The sequence below is a fragment of the Phaseolus vulgaris genome, chromosome 6 (genome assembly GCF_000499845.2).
Source record: "Phaseolus vulgaris cultivar G19833 chromosome 6, P. vulgaris v2.0, whole genome shotgun sequence".
Classification (NCBI taxonomy): Eukaryota; Viridiplantae; Streptophyta; class Magnoliopsida; order Fabales; family Fabaceae; genus Phaseolus; species Phaseolus vulgaris.
Genome location: NC_023754.2, coordinates 6,266,704 through 6,280,669, shown reverse-complemented (window position 1 = coordinate 6,280,669; position 13,966 = coordinate 6,266,704). Strand labels below are relative to the sequence as shown.

Here is a 13,966-nt window from a genome sequence, read left to right as displayed (position 1 = left end):
GCAGATCGGGAGGTCTTCTTGGGGAAAGTTGAAAAGGAGAGAGACGACACCATGGCCAAGCTCGCCGAGGCCAGAAAGGAAAACGAAGGAATCGCCGCAGAGCTGGTCCAAGCGCAGGCGGAGAACAAGAGGGTTACTGAAGACCTTCTTCAAGCTCGGGAGGGAGCTGAAGAACTGAAGCAGCAGAATGAGGGGCTCAAGAAGCAGATTGAAGAACTCGAGCTGAGCTCTGCCCAAATTCTCACTGCTGGGTTTGACGCCGCTTTGGAGCAGTTCGCCTGCCAATATCCTGATCTGGACCTCTCCATGGTGTCTCTGAACAACGAGGTGGTGGACGGGAAGATTGTTCCTTCTGAAGACTAGTTGCTTCCCTCCATCCATTATTCCTATGCTTTCTCCTTTATACATACTTACTTGTAATAAATTTTTCCCTCTTTCTGCACATGTATTTTGAACTGATGCCATTATGTTATGACATTTCCTGCTCCTTTACATAATCTCTCCTGTCAACTTTATCTTCCTTGCATAAATCTCTTAGGCGAAATTAACTTAGTAACTCCGCGAGCGCAACTGTATACTGACTGCTTCGAACCATCAGCTTTCGAACGATAACATTCTAACATCTTGTAACCTCAAGGTAATGAACCTTAGCGCGAAATCACTTTTCAAATAACGAGCTTCAACCCAACTAATGGCTTAAGACACAGCACACCTGATCCGCCTTATCAAAACGGGCCTTGGCTTCTCGCCATCGTTTGAATTTCTCCTGGTCGCCAAAGAGTCTTGGCGATACCAGCTTCCTCTTGCCTTCACAACTTGGCCATTGTTCCTTTATCTGGGGGTAGAGGCGCCTTTCGGATCCTTCTCTACCTCCCTGAGCTTCAGAACAAGGAACCGGGTGGCTGGGCGTTTTCTTCGAACCTACCTTAGCCACCCTCCGAACTTCTTCCACCCTTTACACCATACCTGAACTCGTTCGAGACGAGAAGGATTTTATCTTGCCTGAACGTGCTCATCGGCGAGAAGGTCTTTAACTCGCCTGAACTCGCTCATCGGCGAGAAGGTCTTTAACTCGCCTGAACTCGCTCATAGGCGAGAAGGTCTTTAACTCGCCTGAACTCGCTCATAGGCGAGAAGGTCTTTAACTCGCCTGAACTCGCTCATCGGCGAGAAGGTCTTTATCTCGTGCCTCTACATTACCCCAAGGGCTACATCTTCTCTCCCCTAGAAACACTGAGGACTTTTTGCTGGTGCCTCTACATTGCCCCAGAGGCTACATCTTCTCTCCTCTGGAAGCACTGAGGACTTTTTACTGGTGCCTCTACATTGCCCCAGAGCCTACATCTTCTCTCCTCTGGAAGCACTGAGGACTTTTTACTGGTGCCTCTGCATTGCTCCAGAGGCTACATCTTCTCTCCTCTGGAAGCACTGAGGACTTTTTACTGGTTCTCGCCTGCACTCGCTCGACGTCGAGGAGGTCTTTATCTCGCCTCAGGACGCGCGAGGGCGTTGAGGTCTTTTAACTGGTGCCTTCGATCGCCGAAAGACGATGAGGACTTTAAACTTTAACTGATGCCGCCAATCGCCGAAAGACGATGGGGACTTAGAAAACTCTTTAGAAAGCATGCAACATAACTCCAACTCGCCTTAAATCACATATAAGTGACAAGGTCTTTCTTCAAAACTTTTGGAAAACAACAAGCATGCAATCTAAAACACTTTAAACTTTGAAAACTCTCCTTTATTGGGCGGCCTCATTAAAAACCCTCCTTAGGGAAAAAAGAGTGCCCCCTCCAAACTGTTTTAACAGAAACATTGTAAAGCTCTTCGTGTTTGTTTTTACTTACAAAGTTCTTAACTGTAATATAACTTGAGGTGCGTGGCGTTCCAAGTGCGAGGAATCGCCCTTCCTTCCAACGTTTCTAAGCGGTAGGCGCCGTTCCCGAGCGCCTCGGTTATCCTGAACGGTCCCGTCCACTTAGGCAACAGCTTGTTCTCCATCTCGTACTGGTGGGCCTTCCTCATCACCAGGTCGCCCTCTCTGAACTGTCTTGGCATCACCTTCGAGTTATACCTTCGTTCAATCCTTCTTTTCACTGCCTCAGCCTTCACTCTTGCCTCCTCCCTGACCTCATCCAGCAAATCCAGATTCAACCTTCTTTCCTCATTCGAGTCTTCCGCTACAAAGTTCTGGAATCTCGGCGAGCTCTCTTGGATTTCCATTGGAATCATTGCGTCGCATCCATAGACCAGGCTGAATGGGGTCTCATGGGTTCCTGACTGCTCGGTGGTGTGGTACGCCCAGACGATACGGGGTACCTCCTCAGCCCAGCTTCCTTTGGCTTTCTCTAGTCTTCTCTTCAAGCCTCTGAGTAGTACCCGATTGGCTGACTCTACCTGGCCATTCGTCTGGGGGTGCTCGACAGATGCGAATACTTGTTGAATTCCCACCCTTTCGCACAGCTTCTTCAACAGGTGACTTGCAAACTGAGTCCCGTTGTCCGACACCAGGTGCTTGGGCACACCAAACCGGCACACAATGTTCTTCCACACGAAACCCTCGATCTTGTGTGCGGTGATCTGGGCCACTGGTTCTGCTTGATCCACTTGGTGAAATATTCAATCGCCACCACCAAGTACTTCATCTTCCTGATCGCCAGCGGGAATGGTCCCAGGATGTCGATTCCCCATGTATGAAACGGCCAAGGGCTGTAAATCGACTTCAACTCCTCGGGAGGCGCCTTGTGCCAATCGGCGTGCTGCTGGCATTGCTTGCAGCACTGCGCATACTTCTTGCAGTTTTCTCTCATTGTTGGCCAGTAGTAACCTGCACGGAGAGTCCTTGCAGCCAGAGCTCGACCCCTAACGTGGCTTCCGCATATCCCTTCATGGAGCTCTGCCATAATTCTTGTACATTTCTCGCCATGCACACATTCCAGGAGTGGGTGAGTGAACCCAAACCTATACAGCTCGCCATCAATCATTGTGAACTTGCTAGAATTCTTCTTTATCTTTCTAGCCTCTGTCGGATCCAGCGGGAGAAGGCCATCCGCCAGGCATCGCTTGTACTGTGTTACCCAGGTGTCTGGCTCATGGGTCGTGCAGACCTGCGTCATGTTCACCTTTTCTCCCCGACATGCTCTTATTCTTGGCGACCTCAAGGTCTCTTGAGTCAAAGATCTGTGACTCCTCGCCGCTTTCTCCGCCGATTTGCTTATCTGAAGAACCAGGTGATCTGCCACAAATGCTCTAGGCGTCTTCAGAGTTTCTTGAATCACCGTCCTCTGCCTACCCCCCTTGCCGGAACTGGCGAGCTTAGCTAGCAAGTCAGCTCAGGCATTCTGCTCTCTGGGCACATGCACTACTTCGAAGGAGACAAAGGAACTCTTCAATTCCTGTACATACTCCAGGTAAGCCGCCATTTGTGGATCTTTAGCCTGGAACTCGCCTGTTACTTGCCCCGTGACCAACAACGAGTCACTCTTAGCCATCAACACCCTAGCTCCCATCTCCTTGGCCAGTAAGATTCCGGCGATCAGCGCCTCATACTCTGCTTGGTTGTTGCTGGCTTTGAAGGCAAACCTCAGGGACTGTTCAATCAGCACGTCGTTGGGTCCTTCCAAGATGACTCCAGCACCGCTGCCCTGCTGGTTCGACGATCCGTCCACGGAAAGCACCCAACGAAAGTCATCCCCCTCAACTCGTGTCGCTTCAGACGAGAGCTCGACCACGAAGTCTACGAAGATCTGCCCCTTGATCGGACCTCGGGGCTCATACTTAATGTCGAACTCCGACAACTCCACCGCCCACTTCACCATCCTCCCAGCAACGTCGGGCTTCTTCAAGACCTTCTGAATGGGCAAGTCGGTCATCACCAGTATCGTGAAGTTATGGAAATAGTGGCGTAACCTCCTTGCCGAAAAGACTACTGCCAGTGCAGCCTTCTCCAGGGCCTGATATCTCGTTTCGGGGCCCTGCAGCACCTTACTAACAAAATAAATGGGCTTTTGAGCCTGATCTTGGTCCTGGGCGAGCACCGCACTCACCGCCCTCTCAGTTACAGCAAAATACAAGCTGAGAGGGGTTCCCACCAGCGGTTTGCACAAAACCGGCGGGCTCGCCAGATACTCCTTAAGCTTGACGAAGGCTTCTTCACAATCCTTCGTCCAGGCGAATTTGTTATTCCGCCTTAAACACTGGAAATACGGATGGCCCTTCTCTCCGCTAGCCGACACGAAACGAGACAGGGCGGCCATCCGACCTGTAAGCTGTTGCACTTCCTTCACGGTGGTCGGGCTCCTCATCGCCAAGATGGCAGCACACTTATCAGGGTTGGCTTCTATTCCTCTCTCAGTTAAGAGGAAACCCAAGAACTTCCCAGCCTCCACGCCAAAGATGCACTTCTCGGGATTCAGCTTTAACCTGAACTTGGCGATCGTGGTGAACAACTCCTCCAAGTCCTCCACGTGCTTGCTCTTCTCCGGCGAGGTCACGACCATGTCATCTACGTATGCTTGCACATTTCTTCCCAGCATTGGTGCAAGTACCCGATCCATTAACCTCTGGTACGTGGCCCCCGCGTTCTTCAGCCCAAATGGCATCACCTTGTAGGAGTAGCACGATCTCTCGGTCATGAAGGCAGTCTTTTCTTCATCCATGGGATGCATCTTGATCTGGTTATACCCCGAGAAGGCATCCAGGAAACTCAACAACTTACACCCTGCAGCACTGTCCACCAGGGCGTCTATGCTTGGTAAAGGATACGAATCCTTTGGGCAAGCCTTGTTCAGATCGGTGAAGTCGACGCACATGCGCCACTTCCCATTGCTCTTCTTTACCAGCACGACATTAGCTAGCCACTCAGGGTACTGGACTTCCCTGATATGGCCTGCAGTGAGGAGCTTCTGGGTTTCGTCTCTAATCGCTTGCCTCCTCTCCTCGTTGAACTTCCTTCTCCTCTGCCGTACCGGCCTCACCTGGCTGTCCATCGCCAAATGATGGCACAAGAAGTCGGGGTCGATCCCGGGCATGTCCGAAGCGGACCATGCAAACGCATCCAGATACCGCTCTATCACCTTGGCGATCTGGTCCTGGAGCTCAACTTCCAGAGATCTCCCCAGCATGAAGATCTTTCCCCCGATCTCTCTTTCGAGCCACTGCTCGACGGGTTTTGGTCTGGTTTCTCTGGCGATCACCGCCCTGGCGATTCCCAGCTCCCTCGCTTCCTCAGGGCGATTCCTCGCCTCTTCTTCCTCTAGACCGGCGTTCCCCTCCCCCAGCTCAGCATCCACCATCACCATGTCGCTTCCGGCGGTCTCCTCTATTACCGTTTGCCTGGGCTTCACACCAGGAGGCGGGGTGGTTGTCACGTAACTCACTGACCTCTTGTTCTTCAGGCTATTCTCATAGCACTTCTTCGCTTCTTTCTGGTCGGATTTGATGGTGATCACCACCCCCTCCATAGACGGCAGCTTCACCTTCATGTGCCGGGTCGAAGGTATAGCGCCTATTCTGTTGAGCGTGGGTCTTCCCAGCAGAATGTTGTATGCTGAAGGAGCGTTCACGACAAGGTACTTGATTTTCTCTGTTCTCGAGCCCGCCTCATCTGTAAACGTAGTCCTCAACTCAATATACCCCCTGACCTCCACCTGGTCACCAGCGAAACCATACAAACACCCTCCATAGGGCCTCAGCTAGTCAAGGGGTAGCTCCAACTGCGTGAAAGTCGGCCAGAACATCACGTCTGCCGAGCTTCCTTGGTCCACCAGAACCCTGTGGACCTTTCTTCCTGCTGTGATCAGCGAGATGACTATGGGGTCGTTGTCATGAGGCACAACGTCCCGAAGATCTTGCTTTGTGAACGTAATGTCCACATCCGGCGAGTGGTCCTCAAACATATCCACCGTCATCACATACCTCACATACTTCTTCCTCTGTGACGCGGTGCATCCACCACCCGAGAAACCTCCTGCAATGGTGTGGATTTCTCCGTGGTAGGCATCTCGTGCTGCTGAGCCTCACCACCTGCTGGATGGGAGCTCGACGCGCCCCCTGTTCTTCTATCCAGCAAATAATCATTTAGGAACCCGCTCTTGACCAGGTCGTCGAGCTGGTATCCTAGAGCTAAGCATGAGTCCACGGTGTGGCCAAAGCCCTGGTGGAATTCGCACCAGGCGTCTGGCTTTGGTCCCAACACCTTATCACCCACCTTCTCGGGCGCCTTCAGCCTAGCTGATATATTGGGAATGGCGATCAGGTCCGCCAATCCCATGACAAACTTGTGCTTTGGGGGGCGATTGTACTCCCAGCGTGCTGGTTGAGGGCGGCCTGGGCCCCTGCCTTTGTTCTTCCTTGGATCGTAAGGATGGCGAGTCCTCTGATCCCTTTTGGCCGCCGCTGTCTCCAGCACCCTCTGTGCCTGGATCCTGGTCTGGGCACGTGGCCTAGCGGGAGCCACGCTTCCCCTCTTCTCGGCGACCTCACTTTCAGCGGCGATGTGGGCCACCGCAAGTCGCCTAACCTTAGCAAATGTGGCGGGGTGAGCCCTGATCAACGCCTCGCAGAAGGGTCCCGGCAGCACGCCCTTCTTGAACGCGTAGACCAACATCTCTTCGTCCTTGGCCGGCGAGCGGACCATCTGAGCCCTAAAACGATTCAAGTAGTCCCTGAGGGACTCTCCCTGGTACTGCCTTATGTCAAACAGATCATAAGACACCCTGGGCGGTGGCTTGTTCACTATGTACTGCTCGACGAAGATCTTCGAAAACTGTTGGAAATTGGTTATGTGACCTGTAGGCAGGCTCACAAACCATTCCAGCACCGTTCCCTGGAGTGTGCTCACAAACATCTTGCAGTACACGGCGTCTGATCCTCCTGACAGCATCATCTGTGTATGGAACGTGGTGAGATGTGCCTCAGGATCCTCCACGCCGGTAAAAACAGCCTTCACAGGTACCACACTCGCGGGGATAGGCGTGTCTGTAATCGCCTGAGCGAAAGGCATAGGGAAAACGCGAGGCGGCGTTGACGGCGCGACCTCTTCAGCGACTGGACGCCCTCGCTGCTCCTGAAGAGCTTGACGCAGTTCCTCAGTCACTCTGCTGAGCTCATCATTTCTAGCCCGAGAGGCGACCAGGTCCTCGTGCATTCTTGCCTGCTCTGTACGCGAGGCTTCCACATTCGCCTGCAGCGAACGCATGATTTCCACCATCTGCGCCATAGTCATGGCGCCTTCAGCAGCAACGGGCGCAACTGGACTTGAACGGTTGCTTCTCATTTTTCTCATGAAATCTTGACGAATCACAGAGAGCGATGAACAACACCTTCTACAGCGACGATCGATTCAGCGATCAATCGGTCAGAACTTCGCAAAAACTTCGAACAGCCTCACGAACACAGCAAACCTTCACAGAAACTCGCAACTCCACCAAAAACCCACGCTTCTTCCACGAAGATCCAAACGAGCAACAGAACTCAGATCTTACCGATTAAAACTCGCGCCAGCAGCAAAAAACCTCACCTCACCGAACAAAAACCCAAACGAACGGTGGAAAATGGTTGCACCAGCACACAACCAAACAGAAACCGCAGAAACCTCCAAGAACTCACACTGTGGATGGGAACAGGTTTTACACGGTCCCACGGTGGGCGCCTGATGATCCTTCCTGTTGACCAAAACGCTGGAGCTTTGCCTCGTCAAACTTGGATCGACTTATGCACCGTGTTAGCCTCCGTCCTTCACCGCGATCCACCTCAAGAACCTGCAAAACACAAAACGGCGCCGCTGCGGCCGATCACGCTCCGACGCCCAAGTCAGCGACTGAACCACCAATTACTTAAGAGGAAAACTCAAGAACTCTAAGGAACCGTGACCAGTTCTCTCTCAGTGTACTCAAGACTCGTAAGCGTAAAGAAACAATCTGAACGTGCGTACCTCAGAAGTTCGTTGGAAACTCTTATATACCTGGGCACTTTCTCTCTCCTGGCAGTTACACATCTGGACACGTGGCTCGCATCCAGCTGTACACGTGCCATCATCTGGAGCATCCTTGACTTGGGCGCTACTTCTTACTCTTCAAGTTTTTTGGCTAAGTTACTTATGCATGATACAACTCAGTGCACAGTTGCCCTGGAGCGTGATCTCTTCTGGGTGGCGAGTTCGGGTGCCTTCGTACACATCTTCCCTATGGTCTCGCCGGCCGCCTTCATGATCTGCGCTACCTGCTTCACCGTATATGTTCAAGCAAGCTGTCTCCCGACCTCATCCTCTGGACAGCTGGGAAATGACTATCTGCCATCATCTTCGGGGATGTCCTTGTTTCGGCGACTTCTAATCACTTGGTCGCCTGGGTTCACATCTGGCGACTTCATCTTCAACCCGGTGACCGCCGGTTTAGGTATGCTGGAGATCGGAGCACGCCAACTTAATAACTGGCGACTACACGAACCCCCCGACTTCCTTTCCTTCTGCCAGCCAGGTGTCCCATGCAACACGCCTATATAATAGCTCGATGCCACGTCATCACTTCCGACTACCAGGGCGGTATAGATCCTGAAATAGTATTCTGTAGCGAGTTATCGCGTTCGGGGTCCAACCATTTTGAAACTGAAGCCCAGTTGCAAATCCATATAGGCATTGATCTTGCTAGACTTGACAGGTGCGATCATACCAGCACTAATGCACCAGATCCCATCAGAACTCCGCAGTCAAGCGTGCTTGGGCGAGAGTAGTACTAGGATGGGTGACCTCCTGGGAAGTCCTCGTGTTGCACTTTTTTTTGTATTTATTGTTTTGCTTCCTGGCCTAGGCAATCAAACCATGAGTTTAGTGAGTTATCGTGTTCGGGGCCCTTTGGGAATTGGCAACTAGATTCGTTACGTCATTTCGAACAACTTTCATTTTTTACGCGTCTCCATCCGACTTCCCGATCAAAAGTTATGGCCGTTTGAAGTTTTCCACAAAAAATTCTCAGCAACTCAAAATCTCTCGTTGTTTTCCAACCAGTGTGGACTCCTCCGCCAAATATACCCCCAATAGAGTTACCAGAAAAAAATTTGGATCAAAAATCATTTTTTTACCTATTTTTAATGAATTTTTCAATATTACTGCCATACCAAAATCTATCAAAAGTTATGACCACGAGTTCACCTTTTTCGTGCTATTTTTTTTTTCTTGCTGACCCTCTAAATAAAAAAATTAAAGTACCAAGAAAAACGATCCTGAAATAGTGTTCTGTAGCGAGTTATCGCGTTCGGGGTCCAACCATTTTGAAACTGAAGCCCAGTTGCAAATCCATATAGGCATTGATCTTGCTATACTTGACAGGTGCGACCATACCAGCACTAATGCACCGGATCCCATCAGAACTCCTCAGCTAAGCGTGCTTGGGCGAGAGTAGTACTAGGATGAGTGACCTCCTGGGAAGTCCTCGTGTTGCACTTTTTTTTGTATTTATTGTTTTGCTTCCTGGCCTAGGCAATCAAACCATGAGTTTAGTGAGTTATCGTGTTCGGGGCCCTTTGGGAATTGGCAACTAGATTCGTTACGTCATTTCGAACAACTTTCATTTTTTACGCGTCTCCATCTTACTTCCCGATCAAAAGTTATGGCCGTTTGAAGTTTTCCACAAAAAATTCTCAGCAACTCAAAATCTCTCGTTGTTTTCCAACCAGTGTGGACTCCTCCGCCAAATATACGCCCAATAGAGTTACCAGAAAAAAATTTGGATCAAAAATCATTTTTTTTACCTATTTTTAATGAATTTTTCAATATTACTGCCATGCCAAAATCTATCAAAAGTTATGACCACGAGTTCACCTTTTTCGTGCTATTTTTTTTTTCTTGCTGACCCTCTAAATAAAAAAATTAAAGTACCTAGAAAAACGAACCAGAAATAGTGTTCTGTAGCGAGTTATCGCGTTCGGGGTCCAACCATTTTGAAACTGAAGCCCAGTTGCAAATCCATATAGGCATTGATCTTGCTACACTTGACAGGTGCGATCATACCCGCACTAATGCACCGGATCCCATTAGGACTCCGCAGTCAAGCGTGCTTGGGCGAGAGTAGAACTAGGATGGGTGACCTCCTGGGAAGTCCTCGTGTTGCACTTCTTTTTATATTTATTGTTTTTCTTCCTGGCCTAAACAATCAAACCATGAGTTCAGTGAGTTATCGTGTTCGGGGCCCTTCGGAAATTGGCAACTAGATTCGTTACGTCATTTCGAACAACTTTCATTTTTTACGCGTCTCCATCCGACTTCCCGATCAAAAGTTATGGCCGTTTGAAGTTTTCCTCAAAAAATTCTCAACAACTCAAAATCTCTCGTTTTCCAACCTGTGAGGACTCCTCCGCCAAATATACCCCCAATAGAGTTACCAGAAAAAAATTTGGATCAAAAATCATTTTTTTACCTATTTTTAATGAATTTTTCAATATTACTGCCATGCCAAAATCTATCAAAAGTTATGACCACGAGTTCACCTTTTTCGTGCTATTTTTTTTTTTCTTACTGACCCTCTAAATAAAAAAATTAAAGTACCTTGAAAAACGATCCTGAAATAGTGTTCTGTAGCGAGTTATCGCGTTCGGGGTCCAACCATTTTGAAACTGAAGCCCAGTTGAATATCCATATAGGCTTTGATCTTGCTACACTTGACAGGTGCGATCATACCAGCACTAATGCACCGGATCCAATCAGAACTCTGCAGTCAAGCGTGCTTGGGCGAGAGTAGTACTAGGATGGGTGACCTCTTGGGAAGTCCTCGTGTTGCACTTCTTTTTGTATTTATTGTTTTTCTTCCTGGTCTAGACAATCAAACCATGAGTTTAGTGAGTTATTGCGTTCGGGGCCCTTTGGGAAGTGGCAACTAGATTCGTTACGTCATTTCGAAAAACTTTAATTTTTTACGCGTCTCCATCCGACTTCCCGATCAAAAGTTATGGCTGTTTGAAGTTTTCCACAAAAAATTCTCAGCAAATCAAAATCTCTCGTTGTTTTCCAACCTGTGACTACTCCCCGCTAAATATACCCCCAATAGAGTTACCAGAAAAAATTTTGGATCAAAAATCATTTTTTACCTATTTTTAATGAATTTTTCAATATTACTGCCATGCCAAAATCTATCAAAAGTTATTACCACGAGTTCACCTTTTTCGTGCTATTTTTTTTTTCTTGCTGACCCTCTAAATAAAAAAACTAAAGTACCTAGAAAAACGATCCTGAAATAGTGTTCTGTAGCGAGTTATCGCGTTCGGGGTGCAACCATTTTGAAAATGAAGCCCAGTTGCAAATCCATATAGGCATTGATCTTGCTACATTTGACAGGTGCGATCATACCATCACTAATGCACCGGATCCCATCAGAACTCCGCAGCCAAGCGTGCTGGGGCGAGAGTAGTACTTGGATGGGTGACCTCCTGGGAAGTCCTCGTGTTGCACTTCTTTTTGTATTTATTGTTTTTCTTCCTGGCCTAAACAATCAAACCACGAGTTCAGTGAGTTATCGCGTTCGGGGCCCTTCGGGAATTGGCAACTAGAGTCGTTACGTCATCTCGAACAACTTTCATTTTTTACGCGTCTCCATCCGACTTCGCGATCAAAAGTTATGGCCGTTTGAAGTTTTCCACAAAAAATTCTCAGGAACTCAAAATCTCTCGTTGTTTTCCAACCTGTGAGGACTCCTCTTCCAATTATACCCGCAATAGAGTTAGCAGAAAAAAATTTGGGTCAAAAATCATTTTTTTACCTATTTTTAATAAATTTTTCAATATGACTGCCATGCCAAAATCTATCAAAAGTTATGACCACGAGTTCACCTTTTTCGTGCTATTTTTATTTTCTTGCTAACCCTCTAAATAAAAAAATTAAAGTACCTAGAAAAACGATCCTGAAATAGTGTTCTGTAGCGAGTTATCACGTTCGGGGTCCAACCATTTTGAAACTGAAGCCCAGTTGCAAATCCATATAGGCATTGATCTTGCTAGACCTGACAGGTGCGATCATACCAACACTAATGCACCGGATCCCATCAGAACTCCGCAGTCAAGCGTGCTTGGGCGAGAGTAGTACTAGGATGGGTGACCTTCTAGGAAGTCCTCGTGTTGCACTTCTTTTTGTATTTATTGGTTTTCTTCCCAGCCTAGACAAGCAAACCATGACTTCAGTGAGTTATCGTGTTCGGGGCCCTTCGGAAATTGGCAACTAGATTCGTTACGTCATTTCGAACAACTTTCATTTTTTACGCGTCTCCATCCGACTTCCCGATCAAAAGTTATGGCCGTTTGAAGTTTTCCACAAAAAATTCTAAGCAACTCAAAATCTCTCGTTGTTTTCCAACCTGTGAGGCTCCTCCGCCAAATATACCCCCAATAGAGTTACCAGAAAAAAATTTGGATCAAAAATCATTTTTTTACCTATTTTTAATGAATTTTTCAATATTACTGCCATGCCAAAATCTATCAAAAGTTATGACCACGAGTTCACCTTTTTCGTGCTATTTTTTTTTTCTTACTGACCCTCTAAATAAAAAAATTAAAGTACCTAGAAAAACGATCCTGAAATAGTGTTCTGTAGCGAGTTATCGCGTTCGGGGTCCAACAATTTTGAAACTGAAGCCCAGTTGAATATCCATATAGGCATTGATCTTGCTACACTTGACAGGTGCGATCATACCAGCACTAATGCACCGGATCCCATCAGAACTCTGCAGTCAAGCGTGCTTGGGCGAGAGTAGTACTAGGATGGGTGACCTCTTGGGAAGTCCTCGTGTTGCACTTCTTTTTGTATTTATTGTCTTTCTTCCTGGTCTAGACAATCAAACCATGAGTTTAGTGAATTATCGCGTTCGGGGCCCTTTGGGAAGTGGCAACTAGATTCGTTACGTCATTTCGAAAAACTTTAATTTTTTACGCGTCTCCATCCGACTTCCCGATCAAAAGTTATGGCTGTTTGAAGTTTTCCACAAAAAATTCTCAGCAACTCAAAATCTCTCGTTGTTTTCCAACCTGTGACGACTCCCCACTAAATATACCCCCAATAGAGTTACCAGAAAAAATTTTGGATCAAAAATCATTTTTTACCTATTTTTAATGAATTTTTCAATATTACTGCCATGCCAAAATCTATCAAAAGTTATTACCACGAGTTCACCTTTTTCGTGCTATTTTTTTTTCTTGCTGACCCTCTAAATAAAAAAACTAAAGTACCTAGAAAAACGATCCTGAAATAGTGTTCTGTAGCGAGTTATCGCGTTCGGGGTGCAACCATTTTGAAAATGAAGCCCAGTTGCAAATCCATATAGGCATTGATCTTGCTACATTTGACAGGTGCGATCATACCATCACTAATGCACCGGATCCCATCAGAACTCCGCAGCCAAGCGTGCTGGGGCGAGAGTAGTACTTGGATGGGTGACCTCCTGGGAAGTCCTCGTGTTGCACTTCTTTTTGTATTTATTGTTTTTCTTCCTGGCCTAAACAATCAAACCACGAGTTCAGTGAGTTATCGCGTTCGGGGCCCTTCGGGAATTGGCAACTAGAGTCGTTACGTCATCTCGAACAACTTTCATTTTTTACGCGTCTCCATCCGACTTCGCGATCAAAAGTTATGGCCGTTTGAAGTTTTCCACAAAAAATTCTCAGGAACTCAAAATCTCTCGTTGTTTTCCAACCTGTGAGGACTCCTCTTCCAATTATACCAGCAATAGAGTTAGCAGAAAAAAATTTGGGTCAAAAATCATTTTTTTACCTATTTTTAATAAATTTTTCAATATGACTGCCATGCCAAAATCTATCAAAAGTTATGACCACGAGTTCACCTTTTTCGTGCTATTTTTTTTTTCTTGCTAACCCTCTAAATAAAAAAATTAAAGTACCTAGAAAAACGATCCTGAAAAAGTTTTGTGTAGCTAGTTATCGTGTTCGGTGTCCAACCATTTGAAACTGAAGCCCAGTTGCAAACCCATAT

At 47.6% G+C, this 13,966-nt stretch overlaps 8 non-coding genes across 8 annotated transcripts; all 8 read left to right on the top strand.

The window, feature by feature from the left end:
• Positions 1 to 8,655: 8,655 nt before the first annotated feature.
• LOC137833749 (5S ribosomal RNA) lies at positions 8,656 to 8,774 on the top strand. Its single transcript, XR_011084814.1, has one exon. It is a non-coding gene; the product is annotated as a 5S ribosomal RNA (ribosomal RNA).
• A 549-nt stretch (positions 8,775 to 9,323) lies between these two features.
• LOC137833610 (5S ribosomal RNA) lies at positions 9,324 to 9,442 on the top strand. The gene has a single exon (XR_011084708.1). It is a non-coding gene; the product is annotated as a 5S ribosomal RNA (ribosomal RNA).
• Positions 9,443 to 9,992: 550 nt separating this feature from the next.
• Positions 9,993 to 10,111, top strand: LOC137833641 (5S ribosomal RNA). Its single transcript, XR_011084738.1, has one exon. It is a non-coding gene; the product is annotated as a 5S ribosomal RNA (ribosomal RNA).
• Positions 10,112 to 10,658: 547 nt separating this feature from the next.
• Positions 10,659 to 10,777, top strand: LOC137833617 (5S ribosomal RNA). The gene has a single exon (XR_011084715.1). It is a non-coding gene; the product is annotated as a 5S ribosomal RNA (ribosomal RNA).
• A 547-nt stretch (positions 10,778 to 11,324) lies between these two features.
• Positions 11,325 to 11,443, top strand: LOC137833625 (5S ribosomal RNA). Its single transcript, XR_011084723.1, has one exon. It is a non-coding gene; the product is annotated as a 5S ribosomal RNA (ribosomal RNA).
• Positions 11,444 to 11,992: 549 nt separating this feature from the next.
• On the top strand, positions 11,993 to 12,111 carry LOC137833618 (5S ribosomal RNA). Its single transcript, XR_011084716.1, has one exon. It is a non-coding gene; the product is annotated as a 5S ribosomal RNA (ribosomal RNA).
• Positions 12,112 to 12,659: 548 nt separating this feature from the next.
• Positions 12,660 to 12,778, top strand: LOC137833772 (5S ribosomal RNA). The gene has a single exon (XR_011084823.1). It is a non-coding gene; the product is annotated as a 5S ribosomal RNA (ribosomal RNA).
• Positions 12,779 to 13,324: 546 nt separating this feature from the next.
• Positions 13,325 to 13,443, top strand: LOC137833624 (5S ribosomal RNA). The gene has a single exon (XR_011084722.1). It is a non-coding gene; the product is annotated as a 5S ribosomal RNA (ribosomal RNA).
• Positions 13,444 to 13,966: the final 523 nt, after the last annotated feature.